Here is a 15,050-nt window from a genome sequence, read left to right as displayed (position 1 = left end):
TGTAATCCCAGCTACTCGGGAGGCTGAGGCACGAGAATCACTTGACCTGGGAGGTGGAGGTTGCCGTGAGCCGAGATCGCGCCACTGCACTCTAGCCTGAGTGACAGAATGAGACTCTATCTCAGAAAAAAAAGTGAGGTGATGGATATGTTAAACATCTTGATTATGGTAATTATTTCACAATGTATACATATGTCAAAATATCATGTTGTACACCTTAAATATATACACTTTTTTTTTTTGAGACAGAGTCTCGCTCTGTTGCCCAGGCTGGAGTGCAGTGGCGCAATCTCGGCTCACTGCAAGCTCCGCCTCCTGGGTTCACACCATTCTCCTGCCTCAGCCTCCCGAGTAGCTGGGACTACAGGTGCCCGGCTAATTTTTGCATTTTTTTTTGGTAGAGACAGGGTTTCACCATGTTAGCCAGGTTGGTCTTGATCTCCTGACCTCGTGATCCACACACCTCGGCCTCCCAAAGTGCTGGGATTACAGGCATGAGCCACCACACCCGAACAAATATATATGCTTTTATTTGTCAATCATATCTCAATTAAGCTGGGAAAAAATTGGTAAGGCTACTTTTGGAAACACTTTGACACTATTTCAAAAAATTGAAACTAACAATCCCTACAGCACAATCATTCCATTCCTATATGTATACTCTTAAAAAATTCTTGCACATATGCACCAAGAAACATGTAAAAAAATGTCTGTTACATAATAGGGAAAGTAAAATAAATAGAAATGGAAAAGTAACTAAAATAAAAGAAACCCATGTGTCCATCAACAGGTACAAAAATACAAAAACTGTGATATAGACCTATATTGGAAAGCTTCAAACTATGGCATTGAAAATGATTTCACGAATAATTTCAAAAAAACTTCATGGTTTCTGTTGTCATTTTTACCAAGTTCATTCCAATATATGGTTTAGAGACACTATTTTAAACAAATAAGGGGCCAGGTGCAGTGGCTCACGCCTATAATCTCAGCACTTTGGGAGGCCAAGGCGGGCAGATCACCTGAGGTCAGGAGTTTGAGACCAGCCTGGACAACATGGTGAAACCCCGTCTCTACTAAAAATACAAGAATTAGCCGAGCGTGGTGGTGTGCACCTGTAATCCCAGCTTTTCGGGAGGCTGAGGCAGGAGAATCACTTGAACCCGGGAGGGTTGCAGTGAGCCAAGATCACACCATTGCACTCCAGCCTGGATGACAGTGTGAGACTCTGTCTCAGAACTTAAAGTAGAATAAAACAAAATAAATAAAATAAAACGAATAAGGGAATGACAAGCACAGTTACTTCTGCAGAGGAGGAAAGTGGAGGATGAGAACGGAAGGAGATTCCAGGTAGATGAGGTGGCCGGGATAAGATTGTAGCTCTTCATTGGATGGTGGGCCAAGTGAGGCCATTTCGTTAATGTTTCATGATTTACGCTGTTTTATAGATTCTCTTTTATTTATGAAAAATACATAATACATGTTTGGTAAAGTGATCAAACTTTCTTGATCAAGATATCAAAAGAGAAAGCCAAGATTTTATTTTCTATTTCCTTTTTTTTTTTTTTTTTTGAGATGGAGTCTCGCTCTGTGGCCCAGGCTGGAGTGCGGTGGCGCGATCTCAGCTCACTGCAAGCTCCACCTCCCGGGTTCATGCCATTCTTCTGCCTCAGCCTCCTGAGTACTGGGACTACAGCCACCTGCCACTGCGCCTGGCTAATTTTCTGTATTTTTAGTAGAGACAGGGCTTCACCGTGTTAGCCAGGATGGTCTTGATCTCCTGACCTCGTGATCCACCCGCCTTGGCCTCCCAAAGTGCTGGGATTACAGGTGTGAGCCACTGCGCCCGGCCTCTCTTTATTTCTATATGTATCAGTTAGCTATTGCTGTGTAACAAATCACCTCAAAGGGAGCAGTTTCAAACAACACACGTTTATTATCTTGCGATTTCCATGAATCAGGGATCTGAGCACAGCCCGGCCGGGTCTTCAGCCTCAGGGTCTCTCTCAGGGCTGCAATCAAGGGGCCAGCAGCTTTCTGGCCATCTCAAGGTTCTGTTGACTTCATGGCCTTGTTGGCAGTTCAGTTCCTTGCTGACTTGGCTAGAGGCCACCCCTCAGTTCCTTGACACGCAGGCTTTCTGCAACAGGATAGCTTTGTTTCATCAAAGTATGCAAACTAAGAAAGCAAAAAGAGTCTGCTAACAGAATGCAAGTCACACAATCATCCTTAAAAGGACGGGATTACATGACGCTATAAATACCAGGAGGTGAGGATTATTGGGGACCATCTGGGAGGCTGCCTACCGCACCACACAATGCAAACCTTATGAATATGTATGGATTATATACATTGCTTTCAGGCTTCCACCAGAAATAGGATTGCCTTACAGCTCTACCAGCCTAGGGCCCACCCCTGCAGGTGTGGCTTGCTTGTTTTAAGGGAGCAGAGACAGAGGGTTCCTTGTATCCCACAGCCAAGCCCTACAGGCACAGCAGGGCAGCTGCTTAAGGTGGAGAGGGAGTCTAACCGGTTTTCTTACCATGCTTAGGGCAGAAAGCATGATCTCTATTTTGCCATGTGAGACTCACCACTGAGCAGTCCCTCTCTTTCCTCTGTGTTACACCGACACTTCACATAAACCTCTAAACCTCATATAACCTCTAAGCAGAGATAGGCTTCATACAGAAATTTAGCCAGAACGCCACATTATTTTTCCTTGTTGCAGACAGTAGCATCTATCTCACGGGAAGAGTCACAGAAAGCCCTGCAGAGTTTGCTGTTAAAAAATAGTCAGGCCAGGCCAGGCGCGGTGGCTCACGTCTGTAATCCCAGCACTTTGGGAGGCCGAGACGGGTGGATCACGAGGTCAGGAGATCGAGACCATCCTGGCCAACATGGTGAAACCCCGTCTCTACTAAAAATACAAAAATTTAGCCGGGCATGGTGGCGGGCGCCTGTAGTCTCAGCTACTCAGGAGGCTGAGGCAGGAGAATGGTGTGAACTCAGGAGGCGGAGCTTGCAGTGAGCCGAGATCGCGCCACTGCGCTCCAGCCTGGGCCACAGAGCGAGACTCCACCGCAAAAAGAAAAAAGAAAAGAAAATGGTCAGGCCGGGCGTGGTGGCTCATGCCTATAATCCCAGCACTGTAGGAGGCTGAGGCAGGTGGATCATGATGTCAGGAGTTCGAGACCAGCCTGGCCAACATGGTGAAACCCCGTCTCTACTTTAAATACACGCACACAAAAATTATCCAGGCGTGGGGGCAGGTGCCTGTAATCCTAGCTACTTGGAAGGCTGAGGCAGGAGAATCGCTAAAACCTAAGAGGGAGATTGCAGTGAGCCAAGATCGCATCCACCTGCCTCAGCCTCCCAAAGTGCTGGGATTACAGGCGTGATTTTTTTTTTAATTAACTGGGTGTGGTAGTGCATGCCTGCTACTTTCTTTTTTGGGACAGAGTCTTACTCTGTTGCCCAGAGTGGAGTGCAGTGGCGCGATATTGGCTCACTGCAACCTCCACCTCCCGGGTTCAAGGAATTCTCCTGCCTCAGCCTCCTGAGTAGCTGGGACTGCAGGCACCCGCCACCATGCCTGCCTAATTTTGTGTGTGTGTGTTTTTAGTAGAGATGTGGTTTCACTATGTTGCCCAGGCCTGGTCTCTAACGCCTGACCTCAGGTGATCCACCTGCCTCAGCCTCCCAAAGTACTGGGATTACAGGCGACAGCCACCATTCCAGGCCTTTTATTTTATTTTATTTTATTTTCTCTTTCAGCTACTACTTTTTCTCTTCGGCTACTCAGAAGGCTGAGGTGGGAGGATGGCTTGAACCTGGGAGGTCAAAGCTGCAGTGAGCTCTGATTGCACCCCTGCACTCCAGCCTGGGCAACAGAGCAAGACCCTGCCCCCCTACCCACCTACCCCCCCCCAAAAAAGAAGAGAAAGACCACGCTAGTGCAGTGGCTCTGAACCAGGGACAATCTTGCTCCCCAGGGGACATGTGGCTATGTCTAGAGACATTATTGGTTGTCATAACATTTGAGCAGGGGCTGTTCCTGGTACCTAGTGGGTAGAGGCCAGGGATGCTACTAAACAATCCTTAGTGCCCGGGCAGCACCCACACCACAGAAGGATCTGTTCCCGGCAAGCAGAGAAGACACAGGAGTTGGCAGGGGGCGGTGGCTCAAGCCTGTAACCTCAGCACTTTGGGAGACCGAGGTGGGCGAATCACAAGGTCAGGAGTTCGAGACCAGCCTGGCCAATGTAGTGAAACCCCATCTCTACTAAAAATACAAAAATTACCCCAGGGGTAGTGGCGGGCGCCTATAGTCTCAGCTACTCGAAAGGCTGAGGCAGGAGAATCGCTTGAATCCGGGAGGCAGAGGCTGCAGTGAGCTGAGGTTGCACCACTGCATTCCAGCCTGGGTGACAGAGCAAAACTCCATCTCAAAAAAAAAAAAAGGCTGGGAGTGGTGGCTCATGTCTGTAATCCCAGCACTTTCGGAGGCTGAGGTTGGCGGATCATGAGGTCAGGAGATCAAGACCATCCTGGCCAACATGATGCAACCCATCTCTACTAAAAATACAAAAATTAACTGGGTGTGGTGGTGTGAGCCTGTAATCCCAGCTACTCGGGAGGCTGAGGCAGGAGAACCACTTGAATCAGAGGGTCAGAGGTTGCAGTGACCCGAGATCTCGCCACTGCACTCCAGCCTGGGCAACACAGCCAGAACCTATCTCTTTAAAAAAAAAAAAAAAGAGCCCCACATGGGGCCGTGTGATGGGGGATCCCACTCTCCACCTCAAAGGATGGGATGGAGACCACCTTTCCTTCCACAGAGGAAGGCAGAACCAGACTTCCCACTAAGACTCAGACTGACAGGGACCTCTTTCCAAGTAGCAAAAAGGTTCATACACGGAAAGCGGAAAATGACAAATTATGACTTGCCACGGTGCATAGCAGCCAAGGTGATTCCCAAAATAAAACCTCTTCCCACACACTTTGTGCCAGGTGCCCCAAGTCTTTTTTTTTTTTTTTTTTTGTAATTTAAGGAGATCGACAAACCTGGGGTGAGAAGGTTGGTAGAGGCTGAATTTTTCCTTCAACATCTTATAAAAATTTTTCAAGCATAGAGAAGACCTGACAGAATCTGAGAATGAATACCCCATCCACACCACCCAGACACCCAGACTCAACCATTCACAATTTTTTTTTTTTTTTTTTTTTTTGAGACAGAGTCCCGCTATGTCACCCGGGCTGGAGTGCAGTGGCATGAACTTGACTCACTGCAACCTCTGCCTCCCGGATTCAAGCGATTCTCCTGCCTCAGCCTCCCACATAGCTGGGATTGCAGGTGTGTGCCACTACGCCCAGTTAAATTTTTTTTGTATTTTTAGTAGAGACGGGGTTTCACCATGTTGGCCAGGCTAGTTTCGAACTCCTGACCTCAAGTGATCTGCCCGCCTCAGCCTCCCAAAGTGCTGGGATTACAGGCGTGAGCCAACATGCCCAGCTAATTTTTGTATTTTTAGTAGAAACAGGGTTTCGTTATGTTGACCAGGCTGGTCTTGAACTCCTGACCTATTGATCTGCCCGCCTCGGCCTCCCAAAGTGCTGGGATTTTCAGGTGTGAGCCACCACACCCAGCCGTTGCACACATCTTAAGTACCCCATTAACTGTGGGTTTTTGTTTGTTTGTTTATTTATTTATTGAGCTGGAGTCTCCCTCTGTCACCAGGCTGGAGTGCAGTGGCACTATCTCCGCTCACTGCAACCTCCGCCTCCCGGGTTCAAGCGATTCTCCTGCCTCAGCCTCCCAAGTAGCTGGGATTACAGGCATTTGCCACCACACCTGGCTAATTTTTTTTTTTTTTTTGTATTTTAGTAGAGACGGGGTTTCACCATGTTGGCCAGGCTGGTCTCCAACTCCTGACCTCAGGTGATCCATCCATCTCAGCCTCCCAAAGTGCTGGGATTACAGGCGTGAGCCACCTCGCCGGCCAACAAGTTTTTCAGTCACACCTTTCATATGCAAACCAACCAGTCCAGAGCCCAGCCCCCAGCCACCTCCGTTTCTGAGCTCTCACACTCAGGGCTGCTGTGCACCTGCCTTCACCACCCAGGGCCAGGAACCAGACCACTAGAGCAGGCCCAATGCCCCAGGCCCTGCTGAAATTATTCAAATTAGCTAATCATAAACCTGTTTACCCTGCCCCACCCACTCATTCCTGCAAAAAACGAAGTCAATCTCTTGCCCTCTGTCCGCCCTCATTCCCTCTGCCTCTGATCCCCCGTGCTTCCCCGTGTGGCCTGCAGGGTCCCTCGGCCCTGGTGCTCTCTGGGTGGCCTGCCTGGCCTGGCATGTCCCTTCCTCTTGAGAACTGTGACAAACTGTTTTCTCAGTGACCCATCTCATCTGCTGGGCCCCCCATACTATGTATGAAAACATCTTGAAGCCAGGCGCGGTGGCTCACGCCTGTAATCCCAGCACTCTGGGAAGCCGAGGAGGGTGGATCACCTCAGGTCAGGAGTTCAAGATCAGCCTGGCCAACATGACGAAACCCCGTCTCTACTAAAAATACAAAAATTACCTGGGTGCGATGGCACGCACCTGTAGTCCCAGCTACTCGGGAGGCTGAGGCAGGAGAATTGCTTGAACCTGGGAGGCAGAGGTTGCGGTGAGCTGAGATCGTGCCACTGCACTCCAGCAAGGGTGACAAGAGTGAAAACTCCGTCTCAAAAAAAAAAAAAGAATATTACAGTGAAAACCTAGATACTTATCACCTGGATTCTAGTCTACTGTTAATTTTTTCTCCCTCCTTCTTTCTTTCTTTCTTTCTTTCTTTCTTTCTTTCTTTCTTTCTTTCTTTTCTTTCTTTCTGTCTCTCTCTTTCTCTCTCTCTTTCCTTTCCTTTTCCTTCCTTCCTTCCCTTTCTTTCTTCCTTTCTTTCTTTTTTTTTTTTTGAGATGCAGTCTTGCTCTGTCACCCAGGCTTGAGTGCAGTGGCGCGATCTCAGCTCACTGCAAGCTCCACCTCCCAGGTTCACGCCATTCTCCTGCCTCAGCATCCCAAGCAGCTAGAACTACAGGCGCCCACCACCACGCCCGGCTAATTTTTTCTATTTTTAGTAGAGACAGGGTTTCACCGTGTTAGCCAGGATGGTCTCGATCTCCTGACCTTGTGATCTGCCCACCTCGGCCTCCCAAAGTGCTGGGATTACAGAAGTGAGCCACCATGCCCAGCTTCCTTCTTTCTTTCTTTCTTTCTTTCTTTCTTTCTTTCTTTCTTTCTTTCTTTCTTTCTTTCTTTCTTTCTTCTTTCTTTCTTTCCTTTCCCTTTCTTTCTTCTTTCTTTCTTTCTTTCTTTCTTTCTTTCTTTCTTTCTTTCTTTCTTTCTTTCTTTCTTTCCTTTCTCTTCCTTCTCTCTCTTTCTCTCTTTCTTTCCTTTCTCTCTCTCTTTCTTTCTTTCCCTTCTCTTTCTTCCTTCCTTCCTTTCTTTGGAGACAGGATCTGGCTATGCTGTCCCGGCTACAGTGTAGTGGTTATTCACAGGTGCAATCATACCCACACAGCTGCCTTGAACTTCTAGGCTCCAGTGATCCTCCTGCACCAGCCTCCTGAGTCACTGGGACCACAGGCTCCTGCCACTGTACCTTGCTTAATATTTGTCTTCATTTGCCTTATTACCTGTCCCTCCATCCATCCGTCTTATTTTCTTTTGTGATTAACTTCAAAAGAGACTGCAGACACCGCTACACTTTCTCCCAATACTAAGCATGTCCCTCATTAACATTTTTTGGTAAAATTTGTATACAGTGGAATGCACAAATCTTTTTTTTTTTTTTTTTTTTTTTTTTTTTTTTTTTTTTTTTTTTTTGAGATGGAGTTTCACTCGTTCTCCCAGGCTGGAGTGCAGTGGTGTGATCTCAGCTCACTACAACTTCCACCTCCTGGGTTCAAGTGATTCTCCCGCCTCAGCCTCCCAAGTAGCTGGGATTACAGGCATGCACCACCACAGCCGGCTAATTTTTGTATGTTTAGTAGAGACGGGGTTTCATCATGTTGGCCAAGCTGGTCTGTAACTCCTGACCTCAGGCGATCCACCTGCCTCCGCCTCCCAAACTGCTGGGATTACAGGTGTGAGCCACTGTGCCTGGCCTGAAATGCTCAAATCTTAAGTGAGCCACAGATGCAGACACTGGTACAAAACAAACCCTCATCAAGATATAGAACAAGGCCCTTTATCCCAGAAAGTTCCCCCAGCTCCCTTCCCAGTCACCCTGACCCTACTCACCCAGAGGCAACCACTGTTCTGATTAGTTTTGCTACCATATGTTAATTCTGTCTGTCTGGAAAATCATCTAACTGAACTCATACAGTACGTCCTCCTTTGTGTCTGACACTCAACACAATAATTTTGAGACCTACCCATACTGCTGCATGCATTATTAGCTTGTGCCTTTTTATTGCTAAGTAGTATTCCATTCTGTGGCTATATTACATATCTTGGTCCATTCCCCTGTTGATAGGCATACAGGCTGTTTCTAGCCTGAGGCTATTATGAATAAAGCTGCTGTAAACAATCTTGCACAATTCTTGGTGTGGATAAATATTTTCCTTTCTTTTGGGTAAAAGTAGAATTGTTGGCCGGGCATGGTGGCTCACGCCTGTAATCCCAGCACTTTGGGAGGCCAAGGCGGGTGGATCACCTGAGGTCAGGAGTTCGAGACCAGCCTGGCCAACATGGTGAAACCCCATCTCTACTAAAGATACAAAAATTAGCTGGGCATGGTGGTGCACACCTGTAGTCCCAGCTACTCAGGAGGCTGAGGCAGAAGAATCACTTAAACCTGGGAGGCGGAGCTTGCAGTGAGCCGAGATTGCGCCATTGCACTCCAGTCTGGCAACAGAGCGAGACTCTGCCTTAAAAAAAAAAGAGTAGAATTGTTGGGTCATGGGATAGGTGTGGGCTTAGATTTGTAAGAAACTGCCAGGCCTTTTCCTACAGGGTTTGTACCCTTTACTCTCTCATCAATAATGTATAACACTCGGTGCTTCATTCCTGGAATCTTTGGATCTCAGGCCTGCTTTGGGCTGTTGGTATTTCACTGTGGTTGAATGCAGCTCTATTAGTCAGGTTTGTCCAAAGAAAGAAAACCAAAGAGATATATAGAGAGATACCAGCAGAGATGTATTATAAGGACTTTTCTTACACAGTTCTGGAGGCTGAGAATTCCCACGACATGCTGTCTATACGCCGAAGAACCAGGAAAGCTGGTGGTGTCATTCGGTCTGAGGCTAAAGGCATGAGGACCAGGAAGTTTGATGTCCTAGGGCAAGAGAAAATGGATGTGCCAGTTAAGAAAACACAGTGAATTCGCCCTTCCTCTGCTTTTTGTTCTATTCAAGCCTCCAGCAGATTGGATGATGCCCGCCCACATCAGTGAGGCAGAACTTCTTTACTGAGTCTGCTGATTCAAATGCTCACCTCTTCCAGAAACACCCCCACAGACACATCCAGAAATAATGTCTTACCAGCTATCTGGGCATCCCTTAGGCCAGTCAAGTTGACGCATAAAATTAACCATGACATCAGCTTATTTAATAAACTGGCTATATCTGCATATTTGCTCATTTGCCTAATGAGTTATCTCTATCATGCTCTGTGAAAGCAGATTCTCATTCGTTTAGTTCACTGCTGAATTCCCAGGGCCTAGAACAGTGCCTGGAACCTAGCAGCTGTCCAATAAATAAATGCTTGGGGAATGAAGAAACCAACGAATGTACGGATTCTTTTTTATTATTAATAGATCCCAGGGCTTACTTAACACAGCCTGGCAGCTATTAAACATTTGATCGAAAGAAAGGAGGGGAGAAGGAAGGAAGAAGGAAGGTAGCAATGAAGGAAAGAAGGAAGGAGGGAAGAAAGGAAGGGAGAGAGAGAGGAAGGAAGGAAAGAAGGAAGGAAGGGAGGGAGGAAGGAGGGAAGGGAGGGAGGGAGAGAAGGTAGGAAGGAAGGAAGGAAGGTAAAAAGGAAGAGAGGGAGGAAGGAGGAAGGAAGGAGAAACGAAGGGAGGGAGGCAGAGAGGGAGGGAGGAAGGAAGGAAGGAAGGAAAGAAGGAAGGAAGGAAAGAAGTGGGGGAGGGAGGGAGGGAGGAAGGAAGGAAGGAAGAAAGGGAGGGAGAAGGAGGAAGGAAGGAAGGCCAGAAGGCAGGAAGGGGGAGGGAGGGAGGGAAAGAGGAATGAAGGAAGGAAGGGAGGGAGGCAGGGAGGGACGGAGGGAGGGAAAGATCATAAGGATGACTGAACATCTGAAGGCTGAACAGCTTTACGTATTTATGCCTTTCCTGGTCATTTTCTTATTTACTTGTGAATTCATTCAGTTACTTTGCTTTCCTCCTATTTGGGAGATATCACTGTAGTAATTTTTAAAAAATCAACAACCATCACCACCGTAATAATTCGCGAGCACAGGTTAAGCACTTGCTCAGCAAACACTTCCCGCGTGTTCACTCGATCTCCACGACAACCCTGTGGAATTAGTTAAGGTTGCTCTTTTTTTTTTTTTTTTTTTTTTTTTGAGACAGAGTTTCACTCTTGTTGCCCAGGCTGGAGTGAAGTGGCGCGATCTCGGCTCACTGCAACCTCTGCCTCCCGAATTCTCCTGCCTCAGCCTCCTGAATCGCTGGGATCATAGGCGCCCACCATCATGCTCAGCTAATTTTCGTTATTTTTATTAGAGGCAGGGTTTCACCATGTTGGCCAGGCTGGTCTCGAACTCCTGACCTCAGGTGATCCCCCCCAGCCTTGGTCTCCCAAAGTGCTGGGATTACAGGCGTGAGCCACTGGGCCTTGCCAAGGTTATTATTTTCATCCTATTTATGTGAACCAAAAGCACAGAGAGTAGAGAAAATTGTCTAAGGTCACGGAGCTAATAAGGAGCCAAGCTAGGGTTGAAATCAGATAGTGTGGCTGCAAAGCCTGAACTCTTAGTCATACCAGTCATGAACTAAAGAACGTCCTTCATTTGTGTCTCTGTTCAAATATCATCCAGATGGAGAGAGAGACATTCCCTGAGCACCTTCTATTATATAAGTAGCAACCACCGGGCGTGGTGGCTCATGCCTGTAATCCCAGCACTTTGGGAGACCGAGGCAGGTGGATCATGAGGTTAGTTCAAGACAAGCCTGGCCAAGATGGTGAAACCCCATCTCTACTAAAGATACAAAAAATTAGCTGGGTGTGGTGGCGGGCTCCGTAATTCCAGCTACTCGGGAGGCTGAGGCAGAGAATTGCTTGAACCGGGGAGGTGGAAGTTGCAGTGAACCGAGATCACGCCACTGCACTCCAGCCTGGGCAACAGAGCAAGACTCTGTCTCAAAAAAAAAAAAAAAAAAAAGTAGCAACCACCTCATCCCCACCACTTCCACTCATGTCTATGTGCTGCTTCCTCTTGCCTGACAGTATGGACTCGGCTCACCTGTTCATTCCTCAATTTTCTACCTTCTCTACTCCAGCAGTTTCACTTGTGCCAACCGGAGACCTTGTCTTTTTTCCTTATCCCCGCTTCTCTAGAACATGCAGCAATGCCTGGGACACAGTAGGCACTCAACACATGTGTGGGGAACAGATACGTCATTGAAGCACAGCTGCTAGCACAGCACACGTGGTCCTGATTTATTGAGAACCTACTACATGCTAGGCACAGGACCAAGCACTGGGAAATCTCTCCTGGCATCCTTACAGCCACTCAGTTACGCAGGCGAGTCTCCCAAAGCTTCAGCCATGGGAAGCACATGCTGAGTCCTTCAGCCAGGAGCTGTCCTTGCCTTCTGTCAGCAGAAGCTGGTCAGGAGGCCTTCCTGGAGGAGGCAGCATCACCGCCTCCCCCAAGCTTCCCTCCCAACCCTGTGGCTGCTCCTTCTCAGTCTCATTGTGGGCCCCTCTTTCTCCACTTGTCCCTTTCATGCCTGTACTACTCCATGTCTGGCTAGACCAGAGCTTACAGACCAGCCAGCTCCAACCCACAGACAGGTTTTATTTGGCCCACACAGCATTTTTTTTTTTCATTTGAATTAGTTTTAACATTTAAACGCTGAGGGATTTTGCTTTTAAAAATATCCAGATTTCTGCCTTCTCTTGGAAATTTGGAACATCTGGTGGTGCCAGGTCCCTCTTCCCATATGGCAAGCGTTGGCTGAAACGAAATAGCAACAGCCATGTTCTCCGAGCTACCCTCTACCAGGGGGTTTGCACGCGTCCCAAGCCGTGAATGAACACCTGTAGAGCTTGAGATGGTTTGCGGGCGGTGTTCGGCCAAGGGCTCTAGAAATACCCAAGGGCCACCTGGAATGACTGTTTGTTTTCCTCAGCAGAAACAGACCCAGGGAACCACGGCTGGAGAAGGTGGAGATAACACATTTCTGTCAGGCAGCGTTGCAGATGTCCCATGCAGGAGGATGGATGTCCTGGGTTGAATCGATACAGGCTAAGCCATTCTCTAAAGAGGCTTGCCTTCTGGGACCCAAAACACATGTGAGGGAGACAGAGAGGTGGGGACAGAAAGAGCCAGAGTAAAGCAGAGAGAGAGAGATAAAGAGAGAGAGAGAGACAAAGAGAGAGAGAGAGAGACAGAGAGAAAGAGAGAGACAAAGAAAGAGACAGCAAGAGAGACAGAGAGAGAGACAGAGAGAGAGAAAGAGAGACAAAGAGAGAGAGACAGAGAGAGAGACAGAGAGAGAAACAAAGAGAGATAGAGACAGAGACAGAAACAAAGAGAGAGAGAGACAGAGAGAGAAACAAAGAGAGAGAGAAACAGAGAGAGTGAGAGACAGACAGAGAGAGAGAGAGAGTCCATCAATTTAAAGTCTTTTTTCTAGGGGAATGAAGGGGAATGGTGTATGTGGTGACTATGGGGTGTGTGCGTGCGTGTGTGTGTGTGTGTGTGTGTGTGTGTGTGTGTGTGTGTTTCATGTAAGAAAGCAGCATGCTGGGGACTTAGCAGCAAGAACAAAGCAATGAGCTCCCCCTGGAAGCCAATATAACTTACTTCTACTTAGTAACAGTTACCCCTTTTCTTTTTTAAGACAGAGTCTCACTCTGTCGCCCAGGCTGGAGTACAGTGGCACAATCTCAGCTCACTGCAACCTCTGCCTCCCAGGTTCAAGCTATTCTCATGCCTTGGCCTCCTGAGTAGCTGGGATTACAGGCACATGTCGTCATGTCCAGTTATTTTTTTTGTATTTTTAGTAGAGACGGGGTATTTTTTTTTTTTTTTTTTTTTGAGGCAGAGTCTTGCTCTGTCACCCAGGCCGGAGTGCAATGACACAATCTTGGCTCACTGCAACCTCCGCCTCCCAGGTTCAAGCAATTCTCCTGTCTCAGCCTCCCGAGTAGCTGTGACTATGGGAGCGTGCTACCACGCCCAGCTAATTTTTGTATTTTCAGTAGAGACGGGGTTTCACCATGTTGGCCAGGCTGGTCTCAAACTCCTGACCTCAGGTGATCTGCCCACCGTGGCCTCCCAAAGTGCTGGGATTACAGGCATGAGCCACCACACCTGGCCTGTTTGTTTGTTTTTTGAGACGGAGTCCCACTCTGTCATCCAGGCTGGAGAGCAGTGGCGCAATCTTGGTTCACTGCAACCTCTGCCTCCTGGATTCAAGCAATTCTCTTGCCTCAGCCTCCTGAGTAGCTGGGATTACAGGCACACACCACCATGCCAGGCTAATTTTTTTGTATTTTTAGTAGAGACGAGGTTTTGCCAAGTTGGCCAGGCTGGTCTCAAATTCCTGACCTCAGGTGATCCACTGGCCTCGGCCTCCCAAAATGCTAGGATTACAGGCGTGAGCCACCAGGCTTGGCCGAGACAGGGTTTTACCACGTTGGCCAAGCTGGTCTCGAACTCCTGACCTCAAGTGATCTGCCCACCTCTGCCTCCCCAAGTGCTGGGATAACAGGCTTGAGCCACTGCGCCTGGCCCCCACTTAACCATTTTCTAACACCAACCCAGATTGTTCTCTACAATTCAGGATTCATGTTTCTCAGGTGGCAATCCAAGATCCATTAGCCAGCCACAAAACAATTTAGAAGGTTGTGACCACATTTGTATTATAAAATAGAAGTAACAGAGGATAGAAATTATCCAAGAGCATTGCACATAGTGGTCAGAAACTTTTTACTTCGTGTGTGTGTGTGTGTGTGTGTGTATACTACATCATAATGTACAATGTATTTCTCACTGTGGGTTGTGGCCCTATAAGTTGGAAACCACTAATCTAGAATATTATCCATATGGAGAGGGCTGATGCAGGGCCAAATGATGGAGGGCATAAACTCAGGGCTGAGGGTGTGACTTGATTCTATGGGCAACGTGGAGCCACTGAGTTCTATTGGGTTGCAGAGCCACCACCAGCACCTCACTGTCCTGCACTCTGAGGTACACATGCCCAATTGTGCACATCATGACGTTTGGAATTCTTCCCATTAGCAAATCCTGCTGCTACAACAAACACTGGTTGTGGACACGATGCAAGAGATTGTCAGAACAAGAGTTTTAGAATACACTAATCTTAGCCCTAAAGGGTTAAGCCTTCATTTTACAGACAGAAAAAGAGAGACTCCGAGATGGAAAACTACTTGCCTACAGTCACTTACTACACCTCTAACTGCTCATCTCAGGACCTTCTTCATCCCCACGCCCCATGTAGACCACCTGGTTGGGAATGGTGGAGAACATGACTCTAGCCAGAACCAGAGAAAGCTGGAGAAGACCTAGGGTAGTGATGAGAGGGTGTGTGTGTGTGTGTGTGTGTGTGAGAGAGAGAGAGAGAGAGACAAGGTGCCTATTCTCACTCTCCCATTTCATCATCAATACCTTCACCAATATCACTATCCTCCTCCTCACCATCATCATCATCGTCCTCATCACCATCATCACCACCATCATCATCATCATTATCATTATCATCATGACATGTCAACATAATCATGTCTTCACCATCATCATCATCATCACTATCATCATCATCATATCCTCTTCTTCACCATCA

At 47.7% G+C, this 15,050-nt stretch overlaps 1 long non-coding RNA gene across 1 annotated transcript in view; it reads right to left on the bottom strand.

The window, feature by feature from the left end:
• Window positions 1-1,916: 1,916 nt before the first annotated feature.
• LOC105738353 overlaps window positions 1,917-15,050 on the bottom strand; it is a 16,065-nt gene continuing 2,931 nt past the window's right edge. Inside the window, exons 2-3 of the long non-coding RNA XR_004031908.1 lie at window positions 9,213-9,329; window positions 1,917-2,178 (exon numbers count right to left, since the gene is read on the bottom strand). This is a non-coding gene — a long non-coding RNA (uncharacterized LOC105738353). The remainder of the gene's footprint in view (window positions 2,179-9,212; window positions 9,330-15,050) is intronic.

Source organism: Nomascus leucogenys, chromosome 10, assembly GCF_006542625.1.
Source record: "Nomascus leucogenys isolate Asia chromosome 10, Asia_NLE_v1, whole genome shotgun sequence".
NCBI classification, from domain to species: domain Eukaryota; kingdom Metazoa; phylum Chordata; class Mammalia; order Primates; family Hylobatidae; genus Nomascus; species Nomascus leucogenys.
The sequence above is the reverse complement of the archived record's forward strand: the minus strand, read 5'-3'. Positions and strand labels throughout refer to the sequence as shown.